We start from the raw sequence: 26747 nt of genomic DNA, 5'->3' as shown, positions 1-26747 counted from the left end.
AAATTCTGGACTGAAAAACTTACTGCATCCAAAATTTGCTTACAACATGAGAGCTTTATGTAACAGCCCCAGGCTTAGCAATGTACCCATCTACACCTCAACAAATTCCTTTCTTCAACCAACAGTGGCATGGACACCAGGTGACTCCTGTTCCACTTGGGCGTGATGCCCAAGTTGATAATGTCTTTCCTTGCTATGCAGCAGACAAGGTAATTATCTGGCTGCTGCTTCTAGTGATGCAAAAGCTGTGCACTGAAATACAGGTGGAATAGGAAAATGTGTTTCACTGCTCTTTCTGTGCAACAGAAGAGGGTAGCAGAGCACATGAGGAAAAACAAACAAACAAACAAACAAACAAAAAACACCTCAAAGTGACAGGCAGAAGCTTAATTTCAATTCTTCTGCCCTAAAATGCAACTACAAATGTCAGTGTATGAGACAATAGCTGAGTGTAAATAACACACAGTGTCTCACACAGAGTTTTCAGGCAGGAATAAATGTCAGACTGTCCTAAGGTTGGCTGAGCCTTGACCTCAGCTCTGCACTATTGAAAAGAAAGCCAAAGGAGAAGCCTCCTGGGAAATAACTCCAAGTAGGCTTCAATGCAGTTCATATTTTTTGTGTGGCTACCTGAATTTCAGACCCAGAGAATCCTTGGTCATCGCAGGTTATGCTTTTGAGGTGATATTTATTCTCTATGCTAAACTACAGCCAGTCACTTGCTGTTTTCAGGCTCCTGGGGAAAAGAAGGGTCCCTGAAGAGGTGTCTGAGATTCACATCCCTCCTGCTGGCTGGCAGCTGCAGTGGGGAAGGTGCACGACAGCATTCTCTGCCTTCACTCTTCTCCTCAGCACTGGCTACTCTATTTTTTCATTTAGATAGAAGACCAACATTGAGTAAATTGGATGTCTCAGACTCTTTCTTTTTGGCCTAATGTCCTTCTAGTTTTCCTGGAAATGTTCCTTCAAAAGTTACAGTCTGACCCTTAAATACTGAGCACTGTGTATGTCTAGTAAACATCAAGACCTTAGAAATATGGAACTGCTTCACAAATCTTCATGTTTGACAAGCCATATTGTTCTTTCATTTGGAACATGCTTTTTCTCCCAGAGAGAAATGTACACATTAGAATATAAAATCAATACCCTGAGTGTGAACTTCTGTGCTGTTTCCCAAGTGGATTTCAGCTTGTAAATCATTAAGATATATATGCATTTATGTGCAAAACAATGACCCATCTATTCACATTATAGACAACTATAATGTGAATAGAATTGCAGCCAGATCTACAAACCAAACTTTGCAGGTTCATCAGTAAAGCAGCAGAACAGCAGCCATAAAGCAAACTGTCTTCTTAAGGCTGCACTGTGTTGTCGAGTCAGGGACACAGTTTAAGGTGAATCTGCATATACTTAATCACAATTCTGTAGGAGGCTTCAGACATTATTCTTCATAATAAATACTTTCAATTTTCATCAATTTTATCCAGGGAACTAAGAATTAAGTATATTCCTATATAGAGAAACATCACATTTGATGTTTACTCCACATGCACAAGCATCCCAACCACAACAGCTTTTATTTCTGCTGAATCAGGACCAACCCTCCACCACATTTCTGCTAGAGTTGCCTAAATCTCAGAGACCAGCTTTATACAAAGAATAGAAAACCACAGCACTCTAGATGAGAAAGTTTTGCTGACAAGACTAAAAGCAGTTCTATTTTCCAGGGTGGTATAACGCTTGACAAAAAGTTTATTTCCAGTTTTCTCTGGGGGCAATGAGAGGAGAGTCTGACCCAACAGCATATTTACTATTTCATGCGAACAAAAATAAACTCAAATGTCTGATTGTTTTCCTTGGGACCCGTCCAAAGTGTTATGCAAGTGCTTAAACAGTCAACAAAACCTCTCAGTTAGATCTTCTACTCCAGCTGAACCATGTAGTTTTTCTGACATCTAGTGGCAAGTAACTGCAGAGTTTTTTCTTAACAGAAAGTTTAGACTTAATTTACTTCCTCCAGGAATTTTTGGCAGGACGAAGCCTTCAAAAGGGCAAATTATATAGGAGAACCCTACCCAGCCCCCACGTCTTCCCCTGAAGAAAACATTTGCTACAATGTGTACTGAAGACCCATAAGACAAAGCAGCAAATCCAGAAGGTGTTAGAGCTCGTTCTGCAGGCCTTATGAATGCTTTCTGTCCAGATGCAAGCACTAACATGACTTGTGGGCTTCTCCCCCCCTTCTTTAAGAGATTCTGCAGCTAGTCTCTGCAAGCATCGCATTCAAAAAGCTGTGCTCTTGGTCTGGAGAACTTCTCCTCAGCTGCTGTTAGATGATTATAGAAAGACATAAATCTTTCACAGAACTGGCTGCATGTGAGTTATAAGTCTTTCAAATAATGTGCAACTGCAAAGAAGCTGCGTGGATTTTCCTTTCTCCTGGAAGTATATCTTAAGGCAGTAACAAACCATCTTAAAATAGCATAGTAATTATTCCTCGGGTTCCTGAAGCTCAGTAATTGGCCAGATATTTTAAAAAAATGAACTATTGAAATGTAGCCCACTAGAAGTTCATGGATTAATTCACTGTATCAAGAGGAGTTGTGTGGGGAATGTGAAAATGACCATAAAGAAGTTATTCATCTTTAAGATTTAACATTCTGTATTCCACACATTTCCCATGGTTTGAGCCCAGTGACTTCACTGGGACTTTGTATACATGAGTAAGTAAAGCTGCACTACAGAAACAGACCTGTAAAGGAACATAGCCAGTCCCAAGGATATGACATCCATACAATCCCCAGTTCATCAGGGACCACCTCAGAGAAGGTCTAGCAGTCCAGCTGCACGGACAGGAATGCCACCAGTGGCTGCAGCAGAAGAAGTGCTCCCCTCATGCAGACTTTCCCACTCCTTCTCCCCAGAGGGATGCAGTTTGCATACTCTGAGGCTAAAATGGTAATGTAGATATATTTTACTCTGCCTTCTTCGTGCACAAGTACTTCTCTTTCCTGAATGTCACTCATCTGCTTGTAGCTTGCCAGGAGGGTGAGCCGCCTGTGTTCCTCCTGTGCATTTCCTGTCTCTGGTCACACACAGCACTAGCAGCTGCTTGGTCTTCTGCCTCTGTAGTGATCTTTTCTGTAAAATGCCATAAATTCTATGGATTTAAAAAAAAAAAAAAAAAAAAAATTAGACTGAAGCCATAGCTCTTCAACAGAAACAACAGAAAAAGTTATTTCTTCCATCAGAAAAAATACCCGCTGTGGATAAAGAAAGATTGAAAGGCAAAAGTGACTGTGAGACTGAACATTCCCAGAAAGATGACCCTCATTATGCACATGACTGCCAAGTAGTAAGATAAATGGTGACTTTGAATTCCCTGAGCAAAACTACAGCCCATCTTTACACATATAGTTGTGTCTCACTGTACCTCTGTCCTATACTCCTTGAGGACCTTGGCAGGCACACACCTCTGCCTTTCCAGCCACCCTTCCTCGCTCCCTGCCCTTTTCCACCAGCTTCACTTTGAGCTTCCTTTACATAACAAAACAGAGAAGCAGTCTGCTCCTCTATTACTCAGCAGTTATTGGTCAAAACTTAGTGTTTTTCAGCAGAATTGGAAATAGTTTCTGGGTCTCTTAAGCAGTCCCCCTGTAGTCAACAGAATTGTTAATACCAAATATTTACAAGATGTAGATGTAGAAATAAAGTTCTTTTTTTTTAAAATAATCTCCCTAATTTCTCCCATTTCTGGTGCCAGCTGCTAGTTTTGCACATAATCAGCATTGTTTAATTTTTTCTCTGTCTCAACACAGAAATACATAACAAACAAATATTAGGGTTCTTTTTCCCCTAAAAAGAAATTCCATTTGCATCATAATTCTTTTATCATCTGGAAGAACCTTCCACCCATATGCAACTGTGGAGTGTGTGACAAACCTACTACAGTATTAGAAAGATTTTTCAGAGGAGCAATGCTGATGTGAGGGTTGCAACAGCACAGAGCACCGAGAATAACCTTCTTTCTAAAGAGGCGATGATTTAAAATTACCATTTTGGCAGATGCAAAGCGCAGGATAGTTTTCATCAGCATCCCATCCTCCAACAAAACATACAGATGGTGCATAGGGAATTAAAAGCTTAAGAATTCAGACATTGTTGTACACATTAAATACAGAACACATAGTGGGAAGAAGAAGAAGAAATCTCCCTTCCAAAAGAGACCTGTCATCTTGACAAAGATGTATTGCCTGTATTGCATGAACGTCTGCAACACCATTTAAAGAGCATGTAATGAGTCTTGCAGTTAAACTGAAGGGAACATCCTGTTTTATTTTTCATACAAGACCTGATTCTGCTTGTAACAGCACAAGGCAGGAGTGATTCAACTGAAGCCTCGGTGTTAAAGTGACATTTTCAAAATCAGAGCTGCAATGCTATGCTTCAAAATAAAAAAGTGTTAACTGCCAAACCTGCATCTCTTCCAGTTCAACTTCCTTTCAATGAAAATCACCGTTATCACTTGGGAGTGAACTTCTTCATGGACCCTTCTCCAGTCAGAGTGGCTGTTCTTGTTCTTAGCTACAATAAATTAATTTGTGCCCCAAGCTGTGGCTGAAGTACCTCACATACAAACAGGAAAGCAGGAGCTGCCTTCTCCCCATTTTCAAAACTCTATTGGCTATTGCTGTGGTCTTCTATGTCTGTACTAGTATTATATCCAACCAAGTCACTTGTAAATGGATTAACAAATGAACAGCAAAGTCTGGAAGTGGTAATAGGAAGGAAACTTCAAGCATTTTTATCCATACAAAGAGAACATGGATGAGAAAGGACACTGTTTTGTACTAAACTATGTATTCAAGGCTACAGGGCAATATTAATTCAAGTGGTGGGTACCCTAAGCTCATTTGGCTGAATGGGATCTGAATGTTTCAGGTTTTATGTATGGCCCTTCCCTAAAGTATCAGCTCACTCTCTGCAAGAGAAAGCAAGTTTAAAGCCCACCTTACTGCTAAAACCACAGTGCCAAGAAATATGCCTTCCATTAACTTTGGGTCTGTGAAATGACACCTATTTGAAATGGACAGGAAATTTAAACACTTTTTCCAAGAACTTTTTTTTCCTTAGTATCCTTCTGAGAACAATTTAACTTCAGATGCTGGAAAATCCATGCATTATTACAAACTGGGAATTTTCTTTGCATGATGTGTTGGTTTTGCACACATTAACTGAGATTTCACAATTCCCAGTATAGCAATAGGATTAAGAAAGCACCTGCACTGCAAGATCTCCAAACCTGACCAGAGCAAATTTTGCTTAATTTTTGGATATTGACAATTATTTGAAGCACAAACTGTGCAATAGTCAATTCCACTTAGTTCTGATCCTACTTTTAAGGAGACAGATGTTATTTCAAAGTTCATATTTCAGTATCTCTGGTGTAAATGCCATCTCGAAGTCAGGAGTCAAAAGTCTTATGTGAACAGGTATAAACTCAACTAATTATGCCTTTTAAGAAATTCCTAAAAACACTGGCAAAAAAACCCAACAACAAATCGACCACAGTGCCAATGTAAGGTAATTTAAATAATATTATAAATTGATTTACAAATTTATAATTTTTGACAATATCTTCCAACATGACACCATTTGCAGTGGGTCTGGGACAGTATACCCAATTTTAGTGTAAAAAAGATAAAATCCTTTAACCTCACCAGAGTTGTTATCTGTTTATACTGGGGCTAAATTTCCGCTGTGGGCTCCTGTTTATTTCTAGAAAATGCATGTACATGCCACGTCCATTCAAAATACGTGCTTTGCTGGAGCGCTGCACAACTACCTGAGCAGCTTGTTCCCCTTCCTCCATTAGAGTAGGGAAGCAGATTCACACTCAAGGACATATAATTTGCATTTGCTCCTTTTTGCTCATCTGTAGCATGAACAAAACCTGCTACCACCAAATTTTAAGAAATGGTTATGCTGAAAAGATGTCTACAGTCCATTCCCAGGAAACTGGTGAGTGTTACAGTGACCACACAGCCAGTGTGATTCACAATAGAGGCCAAGACCCATTTTCCAGCAGAAAAGTGCTATTAAGATCCACATTGTTGTACAACACTCTGAACCTTGAAGGCATCTTAGACAATAGCACAAAGATTGTTTTCTATTCTCAGTCTTGCTTTCAGTCAGTCACATCCCCTGGTAAATAATCACTAGTTTTACCTTCAAAATAACCAGACATGAATGTTAGAATGGGCTCTGGATAACACATTACCTAATGGTGTTCAAAACTAGGAGAATTACCTGTTGGAAATTATCTGGAAGGGCCTTAATGAATACCACAAGGTTTCTGCTAAACAGACGTTCTGAGCCAGTCTAGAGAGATTCTACCTCGGATCACGATTAATTGCTTGGATTTCATGAGGTGCACCAGATGTCAGGGTCAGCAAGTCCTCTTGCTGTTTCAGGAACACTGCCAAAAATATTGGCTGGCTCTGTTCCAGGGGACTGACTTCATGCAGCAGCAGGATAGCAGTCGTCCTATAAAGGTTTAATTTCAATCCTGATTTCTAAATGGTGAGAACTTTAGATAAACAGGAAACTCAAGATTTCTTTTATGCCTAGAGGAACACACACCTACCCAAATTATTTCAAACATGGCAAAGGATATTTAAGATCTAATGGGTGGTATGAACACTGACCATGAAGAAAAGCAGACAGGAAAGGAAGGAAGATGTTGTATTTATTCACACTCAGGCATGCATTAGTGCTGTTGACTGTCTTTTGTCTGCCTGGAGAGTTCATTTTGGCAATTCCAATATAAAATATTGCAGCCCTTTAACTGTAAGCTCTCTTGCTGGCAGAGGTCAACTCTCATCAAGCTGGTAAGTCTCTGGGAGAGTCAGAGAAAGCTGCTCACCCTTTCCATCTCAGCAAATGGTGGGGGTGGCTCAAAGTAGAGAAAGGCAGGAGGGCAGGTGATTTGTTATGACAACAGAAATCTGTGTTTCCTTTGCCTTTCTCACACAAGAATAAGCATGTTTTTTACTCTTATCATTCAAAATTGAATGGTTTAGGTCCAAAACTGTTTCTCAGCTTTTGTTAGTGAAGTTTCTGGAGACAAATACAGATGCTGCAGATCAGTCTTTCCCCATACCAAATTAAAGCTGTTTGTAATGATGAGAACCAAATTGATGTCAGGTTTTTGTGGGCTAAAAGGGATTAAAGAGGGTAAAAAAGACTGCAGGATTAGTTTAGAGAAAAATGTAGTACCTACAAGCAGCAGCTAAGACAGATGTAAGGAACTAAAACAGTCAAACAATTGTAACAACTGCATAGTGACAACTTCTTACAGCGTATGAAAGCCTATGAGGGAGAAAGCCTGCAAGGGAAGGTTGCAGATGGCTGCTGATATGTCTGCTAAGTCTTCTTCTGGCAGTGGTCTAAAGCCAAGGAAAAGGGTAACAAGAGACCATGTCCATTGTTACCACGTGCACCCAAAGCTGAGCTGTAGCTAGACAGCTCTGGTCAGCTGAGACAAAGTGTTCCTCATAGACCTTCTGATATTTTTCAGCCATCTATTCTCAGAGAGCTTGTCTTTAGTGTTTCAGGCTGGTTTACCCCTGGAGAGTTTCAACCACCTGTAAGGAAGTTTGTCATTGGAGAATTTGCTGTAGGTAAAATAAAGGAGGAAAATGCTTGGAGAAAAGTAGAAATGCCCTCACTGGACAGCTTACTTTCACTGGAAAAGTCATCCATTTCCTCTAATGCTCATGAGTCATTTACTGGACTGTATTATTTTTCGTTTGGGTGGTTGTTAAAGATAGGATTATAAATAAATGTATGCCTGAGTGCTCTTCCAACCACTTTTCCTTGACAATGTGAATTGATATTGCAGGCATCATTACATGGTTTGTACTCTAAGGGGTGGAAGGGCTCTCTTAATAAAAGTATGCTTTATACACAGCCTTTATGTTAGTCTTTTTAGACTCAGTTATGATTGACCTTAAGCTAGGCAAATCTCTGGAAAACATTCAAAAATATCCATTGCCTTTTCAGCTGAAACAGGAATCTTCTGTAAATTAGGTCTCTAAGAAGGAAGGAAAAGACCAGGGGAATTGAGTATGTCATTCTATAGTTACCCAGGCACATCAAGCCTGTCTCAGCAAATTACAGTAGACACCAGCTGATAGTCTAGTATGAAGGGGGCATTAAAAAAATTAAAGCCAGTAATCTACCCATTTAGAAAGGAAAGGTAAGCAGCACTTAACAGTGCCAAAGATTGTGCTACAACCTGTGATTCAGGATTTATAGCCATTTCAAAGTGGGCTTACTGAAGGTTTTCAGTGAGTTATTTTAGACTGGTGCTCAGAAAAAGAAGAGCATGCAAGCTCTACTGAGAGCAAAAATAATAGCAATAATGTTTTATCATCAGGTTAGTACAAATATTCATAAGTTTATGGTTAACTTTAATTTCTAGCATCTTGGCTTTCCACTAATTCTTGTTGCTAATGTTTTAGTTCATACTTGTTTGCTAACAAATAGTGTCATAGTGGCAAATAAAATAAAGATGAAAGAAGATTTTAGAGGTCATGCAATAGAAATGCAGCATTAAAATTCTAAACTTGAGAAACATTTTACATAGACACATTCAGACTACCATTGAGTCCTAGTTTTCAGAACCTGAATGAGTTTTTTTTTCCAGACCTGCAGAGTTTAAAGGAAATCAGTTTTTTCAAGCTTACTCTTAAAATATTCTTAGGTTGATAATTCTTTTAAAGTAAACCAAGGTGTGATTGGGGACTGCAGTGGAAATTTCAATGGAATCTTAACTAAGATGTCTACTACAAATTTACTGACAGCATAGCAAGGAATACAATGCAGCAGAACAGGCTCTCAGTGGCAACTGAGAGTGAAGTCATATATTTAAAATCTGATGGAACAGTGTTATCTGGTGGCAGTTTGAAAAGAGTACAGATTCTGATTTGTTTTTGTTGTACAGCCTTCTTTCATTTGACGAGGTTCATTTTAATAATCAATTAATTTGCTTCAAATTACTTAGAACTAAGCCCAAGGTCTGAATTGTTCACATAAATAAAAAGGAAGATTGCCATCACATATCCTACTAGTTGATCCAGAAATGTTACCACAATTTACAATTTATATTGAAAACAATGCCTTAATATTTTGGTTCTGCAGATTGTCACAGGCTCCTGCAGCAACCCAGACTAAAACTCCTACTGGGCACAGATAAGAAGTTAAAAGAAATTTAACAAAATTTAAAAATCTCATGCTATGTGAAGGTTGTATCTTACTTAGCAAACTGCTGAGCAAACATTTCAATTCAACCAGTAATTGTGACTAGTAGAATTCATATAAATGCTTTTAATAATGTAAAACCAGCTCAGACATTCCAATTTTCTAACAATAGGGAGACATTATTGTTGGAAGTATTTCTGGTTTCTAATTTCAGATAATTCTTTAAATTTCAGAGAATTCTTTGTCAGAAGAAAATCAGTAAGTCTCAGTTAAGATCTCAACAGAGAAGTCTGTGACCAAATATATACCTGAATACCTGTTGCTGAGAGAAAACTTAGGGCTGTACAATAGCCCACACCACAGTCTGAAATAAGTATGTGTGAGTCTGAAAAATCAGCTTTAGGTCCATAATGGGGACAGAAGTGTATATGGATCTTACATGTATGGTCTCATGGGCAACAACTTGCTACCAGGAGCTTCTGATCCTTGCTGAGTTCAGACCCAGAAAAGGCTCAGCTTCTCTTAAATCCGTCTCTCAGGCTGTCTCTGTCCCTGGTGCACACCAGTCAAGGACCAACCAGCAGGCCATTTTGGAAACAAACAGTTTCCTTCCCCTGGGCCACTGCTGAAGCAACCCTAGCAAGCTGAGGGACTGACTGATACCTTCTACTACATTTGCTGAAGGAGCTCAGCACCTGATAACAAGTAATAAGACAGGGCAAGAGTCAGCAATTGCCACTGAAATATCCAGGGTGATGCAAGTGATTTGAACACATCACAAGAGGAAAGCATGCTGGCAGCTCTGACACACTACAAATTCAGGTAAATTCAAATGCAGATAAATGGCGGGTTGGGGGCGGGGGGGGGGAGCGGGAAGCAAAACCGAAAAAACCGTGAAGAGCTCCTTTGCATACTCAGAAGAGCATGGAAAGAAGGAGAAGCAGAATAAACAGGGCCAAACTTTCGGTTGTACTGAGCAAGGAGATGGAAGACCATGAAGATGGATAACTTCAAGCCAGCTAATTCTGTAATGTTAAGCCACTTGAAAACTTAAAGGATTAATACATTATTACTGATATAGTATTACCTACAGATTTATGATCTTCAGTTCTAAACATTTGTAGTTCTCCCTTGCCACAAAAGAACGGATAGAAAAAACAATTGTGATAGACTAGAAGAAGCATCAGATTGTTAGATATTTATTGTGGAAGGAAGAAAGCCCGTGTTCCTACTTACTTTCTATTCAGGCAAACTTTTTTTGCCTGGAGTTAGAGGTTTGTTGGACAGACAGAAAGAAAACGAGATAAATTAGATTTACATTTGTTTTTTAGGCTTTTGGCCTTGGCCAGGATTGTTTGCTGACAACTAAACCCCCTTTGGTAGAATTAGGTGGTTATCATTAATGGTCTGGTCACAGCAGGGAGATGGGAGGAGGGAGACTTATGTAGTTTATCATTTGATGTAACTGTCTGGCAGGATGACCTCATTTTTCACTGCCAAGAATAGCCTTAAGAATTTGTATTTAATGTTCTCTGCTAATGATGAAGCTGGTTAAGTTTTAAATTAAGGTTAATTAGACAGGCTACAGCTCAGTTCTTATAAATGACATTTGATCGAGACTTCAAGACTGAAAGCAGTTGGTTAATATTTACTATTTCCTCTTTGTTTAAACACAGGATTAATTTCTTGTCTGCACAGTGAAGCTGTTGAGGCTGTCAGTAAATTAAATTCATCAATCTAAAAGAAGCAGTAGCAACTGAACTACATCAAATTCAAATATAGCTGAAAAAATTAAATGCTAGGTGAGTTGCTGTTGAACATAACAGTAGTACCCACCAATTTAAGCTTATGGGGAAGGATTCAGGACATCTAAATAACAATTATGACAGGATAGATTTTAGTTACTTTTGTCAGCATCCTAAATGACAGTCTGGTCTCTCTAAAAATCCCTGCACAGTTGTGGAGGTGACTAAATCCATTAGCTTGGAGAGCTAAGACATATTTGCCTCTTGCCTGAAACTACTTGCAAATCAGTCCAAGGCAGACAGATCCCTGAGCAACACTTCACTGTGTCCTGTTGATCAGGGCAGCTGGGATGAGAGGCAGATTTAATTCACTTTGGGGTTAGCTGAAGGGAGAAACCTGTGCTGTGACCAGTGGAACAATACACTAGAGACAACAACTGCCTCACCACCACATGGACTGGCTCCCATCAGGACAGACAGGTGCCATGTTTGACAGTTCCCTACACTGTAAATTGAGAGCTAGATCTCTTCTTCAGAAGAGCCAGGGCACCCTCAGGAGGAGTCTCAAACCCAGGTGTTGCCAGGGGAGCAGAAGGCAGGATCTCTGCAGACCTGCACAGGAGATGTGACCTGTCTGTGTGATGGCTTCCCCACAGCTAAGAGGAGGGGGCTGTGGATGTCTGTCCCCTCTTCAGTCCTAACATCTAAAGCTAATGAAGTAGTGCAAATGTTAAGGACTAAAGCCAGGCAGATCAGATTCCCCCCATTTCCTCTTTTACTTTTCTAAGCAAGGTATAAAATAAACAGTATCCTTTTTATTGTTATTTCAGTCTCACTGGCACTGAATGGTCTGCAGGCAGCGAGGAAGAATAGCAGAGAGAGGGGTGAAATAAAGCCCACAGGGAGAACAAACTGGTCCTTTCCTTCAATGTTCCCATATCGCTCATCTCTGTTTACTGGCCTGACGCTTTTCTACATGTCTGACCAGCTAGAGAGCCAGGACTACATGTGAACTTTTGAATGAAGGCCTTGAGAAAGTAGATAGAGAGGAAGGAACATAATCTGAATGTCTCATGTTGCCTTACTTTTAACCCTTGAATCTTGAGCAGGATGACAGAAGAGAATAGCTTCCTGCAGGTAAGTGAAGTTAGAAAGTCAGGATAGTGGAAAATAAATAAATCAAAGATGCAGAAAGAGGAGTAGAAAAATCAGATTCATATCCCCAGACAGATGAAGAGGGAAAAAAAGTATTCAACAGCTATATGTCTTTCCCATGGTGATGTGACATTATTAAGTCACAGCAACATCAGGTGAAAAGAACACTGACAATGGTAACCACAGCAGCCTTCTGAAAGCATGGCACTGGAAACACTCAGGAATGTTCCAACAGTCACCTCAGCCCACTGAGAGCATCAGGAACTGTCAACAAGGACATGTTGTCAGATCCTGCAACTTGTCCAAAATGTGTAAGGTCACTACACGTGCAATTGCTACTTCTGAAGACAAACCAGTTAATAGTAGAGCAGCATTTGATAGAGAATATGCAGGAGATGGAATAATAATTAGGAAAACCTACCCTGCCTAGAACAAGAAGCAATGGGCTGTTAAAACTCAAGAATTTGTTCACAGACATATCCCAAACACAGGTAAGGCATCAGGTAACTTAACAGGTAGTTAAACTGGCTCGAGCTTGGGAGCATATGTGTGTGCATGCACTTTGTTTTCTTTTTAAACAAATTCTTCAAATTAAGGAAAAAACAAGTTACAAAGACAAACCTGAGATACACAGAAGAAAACCACATGGAGACCTCATATGTGAGACACAGATGATTGTTCTGCAAGCAATTTTTTCTTGCCCTATCGCAAGGAAATGTAGTGAATGAGAATGAGATTTTGTATGTCCATAGTATTGATATTAGCACAACCAAGAAAAAAAAAATTTGTAAAACTTGGGAAAGCATGCATTGTACATCTGATGACAGCCCAAAAGACTGTGAATGGCAAGGAAGTGACAGAGCCCTGGCAGATGTGCTAGACTACCAAGACTGCTTTTGTTTAAATTACAAGCAAGAAGAAGAAAAAATATAGAGACTGAAATTCAAGTCAGCACAGACAGTGCAGAAGTTCATACTTTAGGTTAATGACATTGAAGTGTGGTCAAAACAAGCCTCACAAGACATGTGAAAAAATAGTCACACTTTCAAAAGCTGCTGAAGGTTTTCTACCCTATGTTATTTCCTAAGTTAATGAAGACAGGTTAATTCAGAAGCTAAGTGACTTGCCACCAGGACATCTGGTGCTTTTATATGTCTTGTTTCCCAACATTTGGCTACAGGACCATTTGGGCAGAGAGGTTTCATGCAGTCTCCATGTACCTAAGTCAAACTGTTAATATGCCTAGAGTCAGAATCATCAACACTTTATGATGGTTTTGGTTTTGCCTTTTTAAAATAGGGGTTACTATGTGTATGATGCACTTATGGAGTCCACATTATTTAATTAAATATTATTAAATACTATTAATTGAATATTAATACTATATTCAATATTAAATACTAGTTACTCGTACAATACTAGTTGGATTCATCCATGAAGGCATCAGTATTTGTTGGGACTGTAAACATTGCAACCTAAACAAGCCATCTGAATTCTTGCCCTTTTCCCTTTTTTCAACAAGCCTTGCAATGAGGTAGCTGAGTAAAAGTGATGTGTCAGATATGAAAGCCATAGTTAATAAGGTAAGCTGTATTAATAAAGCTGACACTACACAGAGGTTATCTTCCTTCTCAACTGTATTATAACTCATGGCAAACAACATGACTACTGTCATTGCACTAATTTAACAGCAGCTTCTGCCTTTCAGAAAACTGAAGTTTTTTCTTCTTGAAGTCAAGGTCTTATTTGATTTTTTCTTACATCTTTAAACCATTTAAGAAGTAAGAATTTCTTTGATCAAATAGACATTTCACATCAAAGGGGAAAAATCCCTTCTGCCAAGACTATACTCTAGTTGCTCCCACTCACTGTAGTTACTTGTCTCCAATTAAAGGAGATTTTATAGAGAAAGATAGTCTGTAAGAATATTCTCATAGCTCTTCAACTGTAGGAGCACTGATTTCCTCCTAGGGACTGGCTAGCTGGGCTTCATACTTGTCACCTGAGACAGTGCTGCCACTATCCCAAGAAATATACTACACCTGAAGGACTTCAATCCATCATGCACAGATCTGGCAAAATATCCAGATGCCATTGACTTGGATGTGTTACTGATGTTAACATAAAACACAAGCTGACCATATGACCATGGGGTAACTCGAGTTGGAAGGGCCCACAGGAGGTCTCTATCCCAGCCCCCTGCTCAGGCAGAGCCAGCTGTGAGTTTAGAGCAGACAGCTCAGGGCCTGGTCCTGTTGGGCTTTCTAAACTCCCGTGATAGTGCCTACCCACTCCAATCCTTTACTGTTCCCATGGGATGTCTTGTATCCATTCAGCTGACCTCCCCACAGGCACTGTGGGTCTGCAGAGGGCTCTCTCTGAAACTCCCTCTCCTCCAGGCTGAACAGGCTCTTGTCCGTCAGACTCTTCTCTCAGGGCAAGTGTCCCCGCATGACCAATTTGGTGGCTTTCCCCTGAACTTGTTCCAGCTTACTAACAGTTTTTTCTGTATTGGCTGGGGAGCTGAAAGGAGAAACAAACCCAGATGTAGTACCCAGATTTGGTCAATCAAGTGCTGAACAGGAGGAATGATCACCTTCCTGGGTTAGGCTATGCTCCTGTTAATGCAGCCCAGGATGCTGGTGCCCCCCTCTGCTGTGACAGCACACGATGCCTCATGCCCAGCTTGCTCCTTAGCCAGTCAATACCCAGCTTTTAAAAATCAAAAGTTTAGTCCTTCCCAGGGTTTTGGGGTTATTTTTGCCATTACATTTATTATGCCTCAGCCTTTGCTTGACTTGAATATCTAAACATCTTAAAAACAAAAAACCAAAATCCAAACAAACAAAAAACCCTAGACAGCAAAACCTCCTATTAATTATCCCCTTAGGTCACTCAGTAGTGCTGTTTGCATAAGAATAAGTTTTATATGTAGCCTTTTTTCTGAAAAAATAACCATTTATACAAAAATTCCAATGACTGTAGATTCAAAACAGAGGATGGCCTTCAGCAGAAATTCTCCTGCTTCAGGCAGACATCCAGCTGCCCCTAGTATGAAGTGCTTCAGTCTGAAGTGGTTCTGCACCTTCAGCCTAAGTGGAAACCAAAGTTGATCCTTGCTTGCATCAAAGCTTGATTCATTGCCTTGAGACACAGTAAGCAAGAGCCAGTATCTCCTTGATTTCATACCCCAAGAGGCCACACATTCAGAGTGGCATAGGACTTTTTATTTTGCCTTTTGTTCCACATTAAATGAACCATATTGTATACAGTCACTAGTACCTCTCAGGACCTTGTCTTAGAGAGTTACCAGCTGGTCTGTAGCATTTCAGCTGTGGGGATAGTTCATCCATAACCCTAAGCTGAGGGGGAGCCTTGGTGATCCATCCCTTACCCACTGAGATCCCTTGTTTTTTGTATACGTCACTCCAGAGAAAAATCTTACATAGAATTCCTTCTCTATACTTTGTATTAAAAAGGAGTACTAGGGTCTCCTATTTGTCACCCTTCTAGTGGGAAGAAGCCTGTGACATGGTTCAGGCATGACCCCTCAGTGCTGCTGTGTATAACTCACAGCTGAATAGCCTCTCCCCATCCTATCCTTGCTTAGGGATGACAGGTATGTTGCAGAAGACCCTAGACAGCTGAAATGACCTTGTTGCGTGATAGCCCCTTGCTCCTGGAGTGTCTCATAGGATGCTGGAGTCTGTCATGAAAGTACACCTGAACCAGTGGAGTTTATAGCAAGATCTGGGCTCTGCATGTTAATGGCAGTGGGGACTGTGTTGGAAAACAGACAGCTCACTCCAGGGAACTCTTCCTCCGGAACAAAAGTGCATGGTCCTTGACCAATGGTGCCATTCCACTGACAAGAGTGTAAGTGATTCCTCATGCAGGGCAAGCACATGGTAAGTCTTAACATGCTACATCTGAAACCCAGATACATTTGCAGGTTGGCTAGATATCATCAATATAAGCAGGCTGTCAAATAACCTTAATCAATTATTAAATATTATTAAATAAGTAATTCACAAGGTACTGGATAGAAGGAGTGGGCAGAAAGCAGTATCCTAATGCTCAGGAGGTCCTTTGTCATTTTTGATCTCTAGATATTTATCCAGCAGCATGAGATTCTGGCTCACTATATTTAGGTAGGGTTGGATTGGTTACATAGGGCCACAACAAGAGTTGGAAGCTTCCAGAAATAATTTTCAAGTACAAAGGATATGTGCATTTAATCAGTTCTTCCACATCTGTTTCATAACATTGCATAATTTTTCTGCGTGGCTCCACAGTTTCGTTTCTCCCCTTTGCAGCAATTGATCAACCAAGACACTGTCAGGTTAATAACTTTGTTTTCTTCTTACCATACCCCATTTTAGTGCTTTGTTTTGACTCCTGTGACTAAGCAAATTAATATTATGATTCTGCTTTGCCCCAGGAAAGTAACCAAGACCTGCAATTCCAGCTTTTGATGAGATTTGTACAAGATGTTTGCAGGAGTCTCCTAGAGAACTGTATCAGACTTAACTTTTCTATTAAGTTAGTCATGTTTCAGTTTATCATTCCAAATGCTCAAAATGAAAGTGCCCCTCATTTGTTTACAAAGGCTGCATCCCTTGATGAGAACCAGCAGCTCTTCACAGATACCAGAGCCATGCTCTAGCCAGAAGCCACAGGGCAGGCGGGAATGGAATGGGATAAGCAGAAATTTCCCTTTTCCAAAGGAGGGAAAGCCAGACAGACAGCTTGAAGAGAACCAGTCCCCAGGGAAGCAGAGCTCACTTACAGATGCTTGCAGCTTAAGAAATATTACCTTGTCTTTTGCAAAGCCAAGAACAATCCCAGAATCTAACAAAGGAAGATGTAACAAAAGCCATGCTGTCAGAAGACCAACTATTTCATAGAATATAATCACTTCAGTACTATCAAGCAGTAAGAAGTAGCTGGGAAGGCTGTTTCAGATTAAATTTGCATGTCATGCTTATTAACTTCATTAGTCAGAAAATCTCCCTTGGATCTGCATGCAGTTTGACAGCCCATCTGAATGTCATTGGCTGAACAGTCAGAGCCAGCCTTTCAAGACTTGACTGATTATGACCACCCCTTCTTTCTGCCAGTGTCCGCTAACATTAAAAAACAAAACAAATGATAAATTTTGGCTTGCCAGCAAAGCCCCATGAGACATTTCCTGTCATCTCAAAGTATGACCCTCAAGAAGAAGAAGCAGCACAGTAGTTAGAGAAAAGCATCAAAGCAGGTCCAGTATATAGTCCAGCTGGATATCTCCACTCAATCTTTCACACTAGGTATGCTTCAAACCCTCCTCTCCTCTTTCTTACATCTTTATCACATCCTCTCTCCCCCACACCCCCAAAATTAACAACTCCAAGCATAATACCTCTGCAGGTCTGCAATGTGAAGTGCAACATGCAGCTTGGGACAGAGCATCAAACGTGTTCTTGTACACTTTTAGGTTACCTAGGTGAGGCTCGCTAAAGAACACGTGTGAATAAAAGAACCCAATGGGATTTCAGTCAAGTTAAATGATGGAAATTTAAAAAGAAACAAATAAGCGTGGTTCATATATTGCATAATTCAGCTTCAGAATTTGTGACCAAGCAATTAGCAAGATTCAAGAAGCTGGATATTTATATGAAGAACCAGAACTTCATTTAGTTAGTTATTTAGTTAGAGACATTAAAATTTTACACTATTACATTCTCCATTTCAAGATTTAAGCTAAACATGAAATCCAGAATGGGCTTCAATAATACACATCAGCACTTCAAACAGCTTTCAGTAAATCATTCGTATTGGCTTTATTCAGGGATGAAATACTGAATATTATGAACTTTTGGTATCATTAGTTCAGACTTCAGGAATTGCCATGATTTTCTGTACATCAAAACATATTAACAATGGGGAAGATAGAGGTATTAATTATTACAATTTTACATATACAAAAATAATCTACCAAAGTGAAAGAATTTAGAGCTTCATGCAAATAAGGAGAGAACAGAGCATGAAAGATTTTGTTACCAAATCTCTTCTCTAACCATTTGTTAAAAGCAATTCAAAATCACAGTGCTGTGATGCACTTTCATACAGAAATTGGCTGACACAATGAAGGATCTATTTTCAGTGTTGTTTATGCTCAGTGTGTGCTGAAGTCAGACTGCTGCAGTTGTCCCTAAACAGGACTACATTTCAATGTGCTTTGCTACCCACAGAATAAACTATCCATCTTCTTTCTTAAGCCCTCTCATTACTTTTTCTTCCTGTTACCTTCTAATATCAAATTAAAATACTGCTTCATTGTTAACTGTTCCATGTTATGACAACATTTCTGCTTATCTTGTCATTTCAAAGGGGACAATATTCAGAAAATGCACTGTGAATGTGTTTCATGCATCACTCCTCTTAAGGCTTTCCAAAGTTACCTGCAAGACATCATGTGAATCTTTCCTACCTTCACATCGGAAGAGCAGCAGCAAAACTTTGTCACACTCAGCAGAGTAGTGTTCAGGTTTTTTCAGCTCAACAAAGCACATTTTACTTGGTCAACCCTGCCCTAAGCAATTCAGCCAAAATATTTGATTCTTGTTTCTCTGATGAGATGAATCTGGATCTCAGTTCAGCAGGTCACTCTACACCACCACTGGATTGTAACTGTGGCACAATGTAATGGGCACATCTGCTCTTCAGGATCAAATGGTGTCCAGGTGTGGTTAGAGGTGACTGTGGAACAGTTGTTAGCCAAAATAAATCTGCAAAGGTTTATTTCTCCAAAGAGTTATGCAGACTTTATCCACTAGAGTTACAGTTCAAAGTTCAAAACCTCAGGTTTGTGAGAAATTACAAACCCTACTTAAAGAATAATGCTGAGTGTTACTAGATAAACCATAACTTCTTGCCTAGCAGCATCTAGAAATATTCCTGCTGCCAGTTGTCTGCAACACTAAGACTGAGAACTTAAAGGAGCAATACATCCTAAAGAACATTATGATCACAACATACTATTGTTATTGACAATAGTAAGGATAAACACACAGCTCTTAAAAAGGAGTGAGGAGAGTGGTAGATGTACCAGTGCCTTGAAAGCAGCTTTAAAAACGGACAGCTGGCAAACTCCAAGTTGGTTTGTGGTTCAGCAATCATAAATCTTTTTTTTTCTTCACCTTTTACAACTTCTAAAGAGACACAGCTGACTTCTGAAGCCTTCAAAATGATCCACTCCCTGAGAATTAAAGCCATTCAAAGTTAAGGTGTATGGACTCAAAGCTTTGATTTTATCTGGCTCAGATCAGGTGTCTTAGTACAGGTTTAATTTGTATGTGAGTTCCTAAGGGAAATAAGGCCCTTTATAGTTCTTATTTCACTGAAAACTGCATGCCAGATGCTATGGAAATCCAAATGATCTGTGCCAAAAAATAGGAAAGGAGAATGGAAGAGTAGTTACTATTATTATTATTATAACAGGAGTTTCAGTAGTATCCTGGAAATTTCTTCTCTTTGATGATGTAAAAAAATTAGGTATGCACACTTAGTTTCATAATAACAATTAGTTACTTCTCAGTGATTTTAAATTTTCTTCAAGAACTAAAGTTTGGCAAGGGCCAAAGCCAGACAGCTACACGTGACACATAAGCTTCCAGGACACCATCACAAGGAGCAAAGGACCTGTGTTGGATTTTGTCAGCAAGCTCCACATTTCCATTTTGACTCGTAACTGACACTGTATATAGTGCAGAAGTACCCCCAGGTCCCCTGAGCAAGTCACACCATCCAGTTCATAGTCTAAGGGCTCACAAATCCTAAGCAAAGTCAGGCAAACTATCAGGCCACCTTGCCTTTGTGTGTGAGAACACAAAGAGGCAGGGAAGTCTCCCCTTCCCCTGTTGGAGACATGGGCAGTGGGACTGAGTGCACCCCAGCAAGTTTGCTGATGACACCAAGCTGTGTGGTGTGGTCACCACGCTGGAGGGAAAGGGACCATGCAGAGGAACCTTGACAGGCTTAAGAGGTGAGCTGGTGCAAACCTCATGAACAACACTAAGTACAAAGTCCTACAATTGGGTCCGGGCAAATACAAATACAGACTGTGTACAATGGATTGAGATCACTCCAGAGAGGAAGATTTGTGGATGTTCATGGACAGGAAGCTTGACATGGCCCAGAAATGTGCACTTGGAGCCCACAAAGCCTGGGCTGCATCCAAAGCAGCATGGCCAGTAGGTCAAGAGAGGTTCTCCCTCTGCTATGGTGAGACCCCATCTTGAAGAGTGCACTTGTCTTTGGGGCCCCCAACATAAGAAGGACATAAACCTGCTGGAGTGTGTCCAGGGGAGAACCACAAAATTATCAGAGGACTGGAGCACTGCTCCTATAAAGACAGGATGAGAGAGCTGGGTTTGTTCAGCCTGGAGAAGAGACTACAAGGAGACCCTACATACCTTCCAGTGCCTAAAGAGGACCTATAAGGAAACCAGAGAGAGACACTTTACAAGTTGGGCTGATAGGACAAGAGGGGATGGCTTTAAACCAAAAGCAAATATGTGTAGGTGGGATATTAAGAAGAATTTCTTTACTGTGGGAGTGGTGAGGCATGGGCACAGGTTTCCTGGAGAAGCTGTGGATGCCCCGTTCCTGGAAACGTTTATGGGCAGGTTGAACGGGGCTCTGAGTAACCTGGTCTAGTGGAAGGTACCCCTGCCCTTGGGAGGGGAGGTGGAAATAGGTGACCTTTAAGGTCCCTTCCAACTTTCCTAATTAACAACTGTGGTGACCATTCACTTTTTTTCCCCTCAAAGTGCTATTTCACTTGCAGCACAAGAGAAAAAGGCAGAATCAATTATTCCATATCACTGATCTGAGCAGGACAGGATGACCACACCTTTTTCCTTTTGATTCTACCACCTCTGTAAGCACTGGAGAGACAAACAGGTCAGGGCTTCACAGCCCTCCCTTGCACTTCTTAATTCTCTACTCACCAGCAACACCCTCAGTAATTAATCTTTTTAGCTTTTCTCCAAGCACTTCCTACAGACAGGACAATAATAGCTGAACTCTCACAGCTCCTCAGATACTTAAATTCATGACCAAATCTGGGAGTGCCCTTCTGTCCCGCAACAGGAAGCCACCAAGTCTTCACCATTTAGGCCACTCAGCTGCTCTCCACCTCAGGCTAATCACTCATTTTCTCTCTTAAAAATTAGTTTAAGCACCTTACTCATAATAAGGCAACCCTCTTCTCACATTATCCATGCTCACCTGCATACCTATCCCACAGTTTCTCAATCCAGAGTACTCTTTTCCTCCAGGAAGTGGAAGCCCCAGACAAACACATAACAACCTTATCCTGCAAAGTATCCTTTCCCTTGTACCCTTCCTAGCAGCTGCCTTCTGTAGCCCCATTGTGACATTAATTAGATCCTTCTGGAGCATGACTGTGGTGGACTAAGAGAATCCCCAAAATGCTCAGCTGCTTGCTGAATCAAAATCCCCATCCTTGCAATGCTACTAACTGCTAGAAAAAATTCAAGTGAAGGTGGCTAGTTGATAGCAGACATTTGGATGTGGGATGTCTCCTTCATTCATCAGTTGTCTTAAGCTGAAAACCAAGTGTAGGGACTTTGTCCCAGAACTACCACAGCTGTCTCTCATCACTATATTTGTTTTCCATAATTTCAGGAAACAAATGTTTTCAAAAATTATCAATGCAAGGGTGACTATGCCTGTGTAGGAGCAGTACACAGACCCTGAATTTGTTAATTTCTTGCCTAAAGAAAGTGTTGTTTCAGAAAGTACAAAAAAGTTGCTGACCTTTTTGAAATCACAGTGATCCGGGATTCACCTTGAGTACCTGGGACTTTTCTCAGCCCACTGGGAGATCCTCCCCAGGCAGCCTCTCCTGGAGTTGTGAGCTCAAAACCCATTTTTGTTCTGGAAATTTCTCCCTCTCTTTGGAGAGCTGAGGTCACCTCTGCAGAGCCACACTCTCCTACGAGACACATTAATTGCTCAAAAAATCAACATCCTCCTACACATTTATTTGAGCTCTAGCACTGTAGTTAAGAAAACCTGTTAAGGAGTTATGAACTGTAACTATATGAATTCTACTCTCTGTAGCATGCAAGGTTATAAATAGAATAGGAAATACATAAGAGTTTAATGTCTTACCCAAGTCCTTTAGCTGGCTGAATTCCATGTCCACAGAACATGTTTCTTCTTTAGTCTTTGACTCTTTCAGTGTGTAGCTGACATCTTGGCTCTTGTACCCTTTGTTCACATTGGCTGACAAGCTCCAAATTGGCCAGAGCAAACTTGATCACATTTTGCTTAAAAAGCTTCCTGTCCATGGCAGTCAAGATGCTGATCACTTCATCAGTTCATCTTGGTTAGTCAGAGGTGTCACAACTGCACTTCTCATCTAGCCAACTGTTCCTTCACAAATAAATGGCTTTATTGTGCCTGGAAGTATTTTATCTGATCTTTCTGGGGAACCTCCAAAACCCAAAGCTCTTTCAGTCCTGTGAAGGTTTACTCTTCAGTACTAGCCTTAAGTACTTTTGCAAAGTGTCAAATAATTCACATGCTATTTCCATCCCTTAGATCTTCATTGGTTGTTGCAAGCACTCCCAATTTTTGTCCCACCTCATCTGAACAGGAATATCCTAGAAATATCCTAGTTCAATTTCCTTCTCAAATGTCTCTTCCTCCACTAGTTTATTTAGCTGCCCCTTTCTCCTTGTTCCCTTGATCATTTCCCATTGGGCAGGTATTCTGGGCTGCTGCTTTAGCTCAGTTGGTCAGAGCATGGTGCTAATATCCCCCAGGTTATAGGCTTGATCCCCAAATGGGCCATTCACTGAAGAGCTGGACTCGAGGATCCCTGTGGGTCCCCTTCCAACTCAGAATATTCTGTGATTCTGTGAAAACCATCTTCAGACACAGCAATCTCCTGTCAATCACAGCAAGCCTCCAGTGCTTCCTACCTCTTGCCCAAAAAGATGGGAGATGCTGCATTGCATCAAGCTCTGTCCATTCTTTTGCTACCATCCCCAGGACACCTGTGTTCATGCACCCTTTCAGGGAGACAAAGACACCTCTTGGAGTGAGACTTCACATCAATAGGGCTGTGCCAGGAAGGACATGCCCACATCTGAACATTCTGCCTAACATTTGCAGGTGCAACCAAGTGAGGGAAGAACAAAAGAGCCTTGTAGCCAAAGGGTTAGGGGCCAGTTCTCAGCTATTCTGAATCCCAAACCTCCCAGTTCATTCCCCAGTCCCTCAGAGGCTGCCTGCTTCCCACACAAACTATCCATTTGCCCTTGGAGGTGTGAATATGCTGCCCATGCAGAGGCTGAACACAGCCGAGTTGAACAGCTGCAGTCCATCGGCAATAAGGGCATAACACACCTGAACGCACCTAGGGCACTCACCCAGAGAACAGACACATCTTTTAAGCCACAAAAACACCTAATGCTGGCTGCTGCAAACACCTCTTTATGTTGCTAAATGAAAGCAGCCACAGGGGCCTTGCATAGAGGCTGCTGGCAAGGCGTGAGTCCAGGCAGTCATTCCACACTTCCCAACACTATGGGGAGCACCTGCCTCAGAGACTGGGAAACAAATGAGTATCAGGTGTCAGCCCTTGCACCACGGCTCCTGGTAAACTGTTTGTCCTGTATACTGGAGCCAGGGCTCAAGACATGGAGTCCTTGGCTGGAGTCACACTTACTCACCAAAGCTAGATTAGATGCAAATTTAAACACTGAGGCGATGTCTATACAGCTGGGCACATATGGTCACAGCAATCTCACTTATCTCTGGCTAAAAGAAAAAAGGTACAGCCTGTCTCAGGGGTACACCCTTTTAGACAGACCTCTCCCACACTGGTGGGGCCTGCTGGAACTCCTCTGAGTCTGTCAGCCTTCAGGAACATCCATATGAGATGTGTCTGAGGCAGATAACCCTGCAAAGGACAGCCTGTCTGGTGATCTGGCCTTTAAAGGCAATGAGGACCAAAAGGTGATGGAACAGTGACCCAGCCCTGAGATGTTCTGCAGAATTCAGAGCACAATGCAATTAGCACCAGTCCCCTGGGACTCACCACATGATTTGTCCAGCCTGTACATGTGTCATCACAACATGTACATTTGTGGCCATGACAGCCCACCCCACAAAGGCAAAAGCAAAGAAAAAATAATCACTGCTAGGATCCCCTCTCAGCTTCCATATCCAGCAAATTCATCATTACTCAGATCCACCATTGCCAAGGGATATCCTTGGGAGATAACCCTCCCGAAAGGCAGACAACATTGCAGATGTTTCCTCATCCATCTGCTAAAGGTAAATCCATCTGTTGGAGCAGCTTAGGAGCCAGTGAACTCAGGCAGCAAGATGTCCAGCTTGCCCAGATGGCTGCTTGGCAAAGACATGGGAATTGTCAGCTCGGTAGCTGGCAATGCCACTGCACCCATAAGCTGCTGAGCGCGCTGACCCCATGCCAGGCACACTGCTCTGAGACTCCCCATTCCTATTTTCCTTCCAGGCAGCAGCCATCCTGACTCCCTTCTGCAGCAGGAGGGCCATCCTGGGTATTGCAGATATCCATCTGCTCCTCAGGCACGTGTAGGAGGGAATGGCCACCTTGTTGCTGTGCTCCATGGGGAAGCACTGGAGAGTGCCAGCTTTGCTGCCCAACAGAGACCATCCATTCTGACCTGATAGCATACAGGTGGGCTTACAGGCAGACACAGGCAGTTTCTGTACGCAGCCTGAGACCCATGCACAGACCACAAGTGCTGTGTGTTCAAGCAAAAGGGTTCATTCTGGGAAAGGATGTTAGTACAAGCTTGAGAACAAAAGCTGATCCTAGCACTGTGACATGTGTTTGCCTCTATCCTGCTTGGATGGCTGAAGGGCAGGACTCCAGTGGTCCCTCTAAAAATGTTGCTCCCCTTTCCTTCAGGTTTAGGAGATCCCAGTATTGACTCAGATAAACCACGTTGTGCCAGGTCTCCCTCTGACAACATCAGTCTCTAGAAGCACATCACCCCCAAAACTCTTGCCATTGTGTCATGCCTGCCACACCAGCAAGGGGACATGACAGGGCTGACAAACGGGCCACAGCATCATCCCCACACACAGCAGTGGCAGCCTGGGACATGCTCAGGAAGGTGAGCTAAACAGCAAACATCTTAGGCCTCTAAGATTCCTGCCCCGGTGCTCTCGCCAGCACTGGGACATTGGCAAAACTGCACCTGGGAAAACAGGAACAACTGAGGGCTGAGCTGAAATAATACTTGATTTAAGCCCAAGTTTGTAAAAATGAAGTCTCCACATGCACTTTTAAATTATAAAATATACCTTTTTCTGCAACCTAAAGGCAAGTCTTAATTTTTACTTTTTTTTAAGAAAGCCTTGAAATAGTCTTTGCTATATCATTTTGACCAGAAGATGAGCTGGCAGAAGTTACTCAAAAGGAACATGTTTTAGGAAAGGGAACATATGAAAATAAAAAGGCATAGATAAAAACTTCATGATCTCATTTGGACCATCTTATGTGAGTTACTGCCCTGGAAAGCAGAAAGCCTTTGCTACTGAATGTAGGTCGAAAACATAATATGCCAAAAAATCCTATTGAAACATGAAATAAAACTCCTTAAGCTAAAAGAATTCAGATGTTAAAGAATTTGTATCTATTACTTATTTTGGCAAAAATTATATAGCTGACTAAAGCTTTTAAACAAACACTGAAGAAAACAGAGTACATCTTTATAATACTCCCTTTCATGAAAAAAAAGGGGATTTGTTCCCATTTGGATCCCCAAATAAAGCATTTGCCATTGTTTAGCAAACACTTTTTCAGCTGCTTTTGAACATCTAGGCGTATCCAAGGCATTTATCCCAGAATCACACAATCACAGGATAAGCTGAGCTGGAAGGCACCCTCAAGGTTCATCAAGTCCAACTCCTGGTCCTGCACAGGACACCCTCAAGAGTCACACCATGTGACTGAGAGCAAATGCTCCTTGAACTCTGTCAGGCTTGGTGCTATAACCACTACCCTGGAGAGCCTGTCAAATTATGCTTGTCCAAACTTGCCTCTGAAATATCTCCCCCCTCCAAAAGTCTCATCATGAGAACTGCAATTTGCTCTACATGTCCTCCATATTTTCTCATGGAACTAGCAGAGGTTAGTTTGGGTAAACTCCCATAATCTATTCGCTGCCCTGAGACACTGGAGGTTGCCCCAGCATGCGCAGAGGAAAGCATTTTAGGCTGTATATCTTGGGAACAGGAGATTAAATCCATTGCCAGAGCAGCCAAATCAGGGAGCAGCACCGGTCCTTGATGAGTCTAAGCGGGGCCTGTTCAGATGGCTAAGACCACTCATGAGATGGGACCAATATCCTATTTTTTCCAAAGTGATTTAACCAAACTCAAATATAAATAGGAGTATCTCCTCCTCTCAATCTCAGACATTCTACAGAAGAAAAAACTTGTCAGACTTCAGTTGTTTTATTTCAGTCACATATGACTCTTGATTCCTCTTGATTCATCTCACAG

This window comes from Pyrgilauda ruficollis, unplaced genomic scaffold, assembly GCF_017590135.1.
Source record: "Pyrgilauda ruficollis isolate IOZ18807 unplaced genomic scaffold, ASM1759013v1 scaffold1, whole genome shotgun sequence".
Taxonomy (NCBI): domain Eukaryota; kingdom Metazoa; phylum Chordata; class Aves; order Passeriformes; family Passeridae; genus Pyrgilauda; species Pyrgilauda ruficollis.
This window is presented reverse-complemented; position numbering follows the sequence as displayed.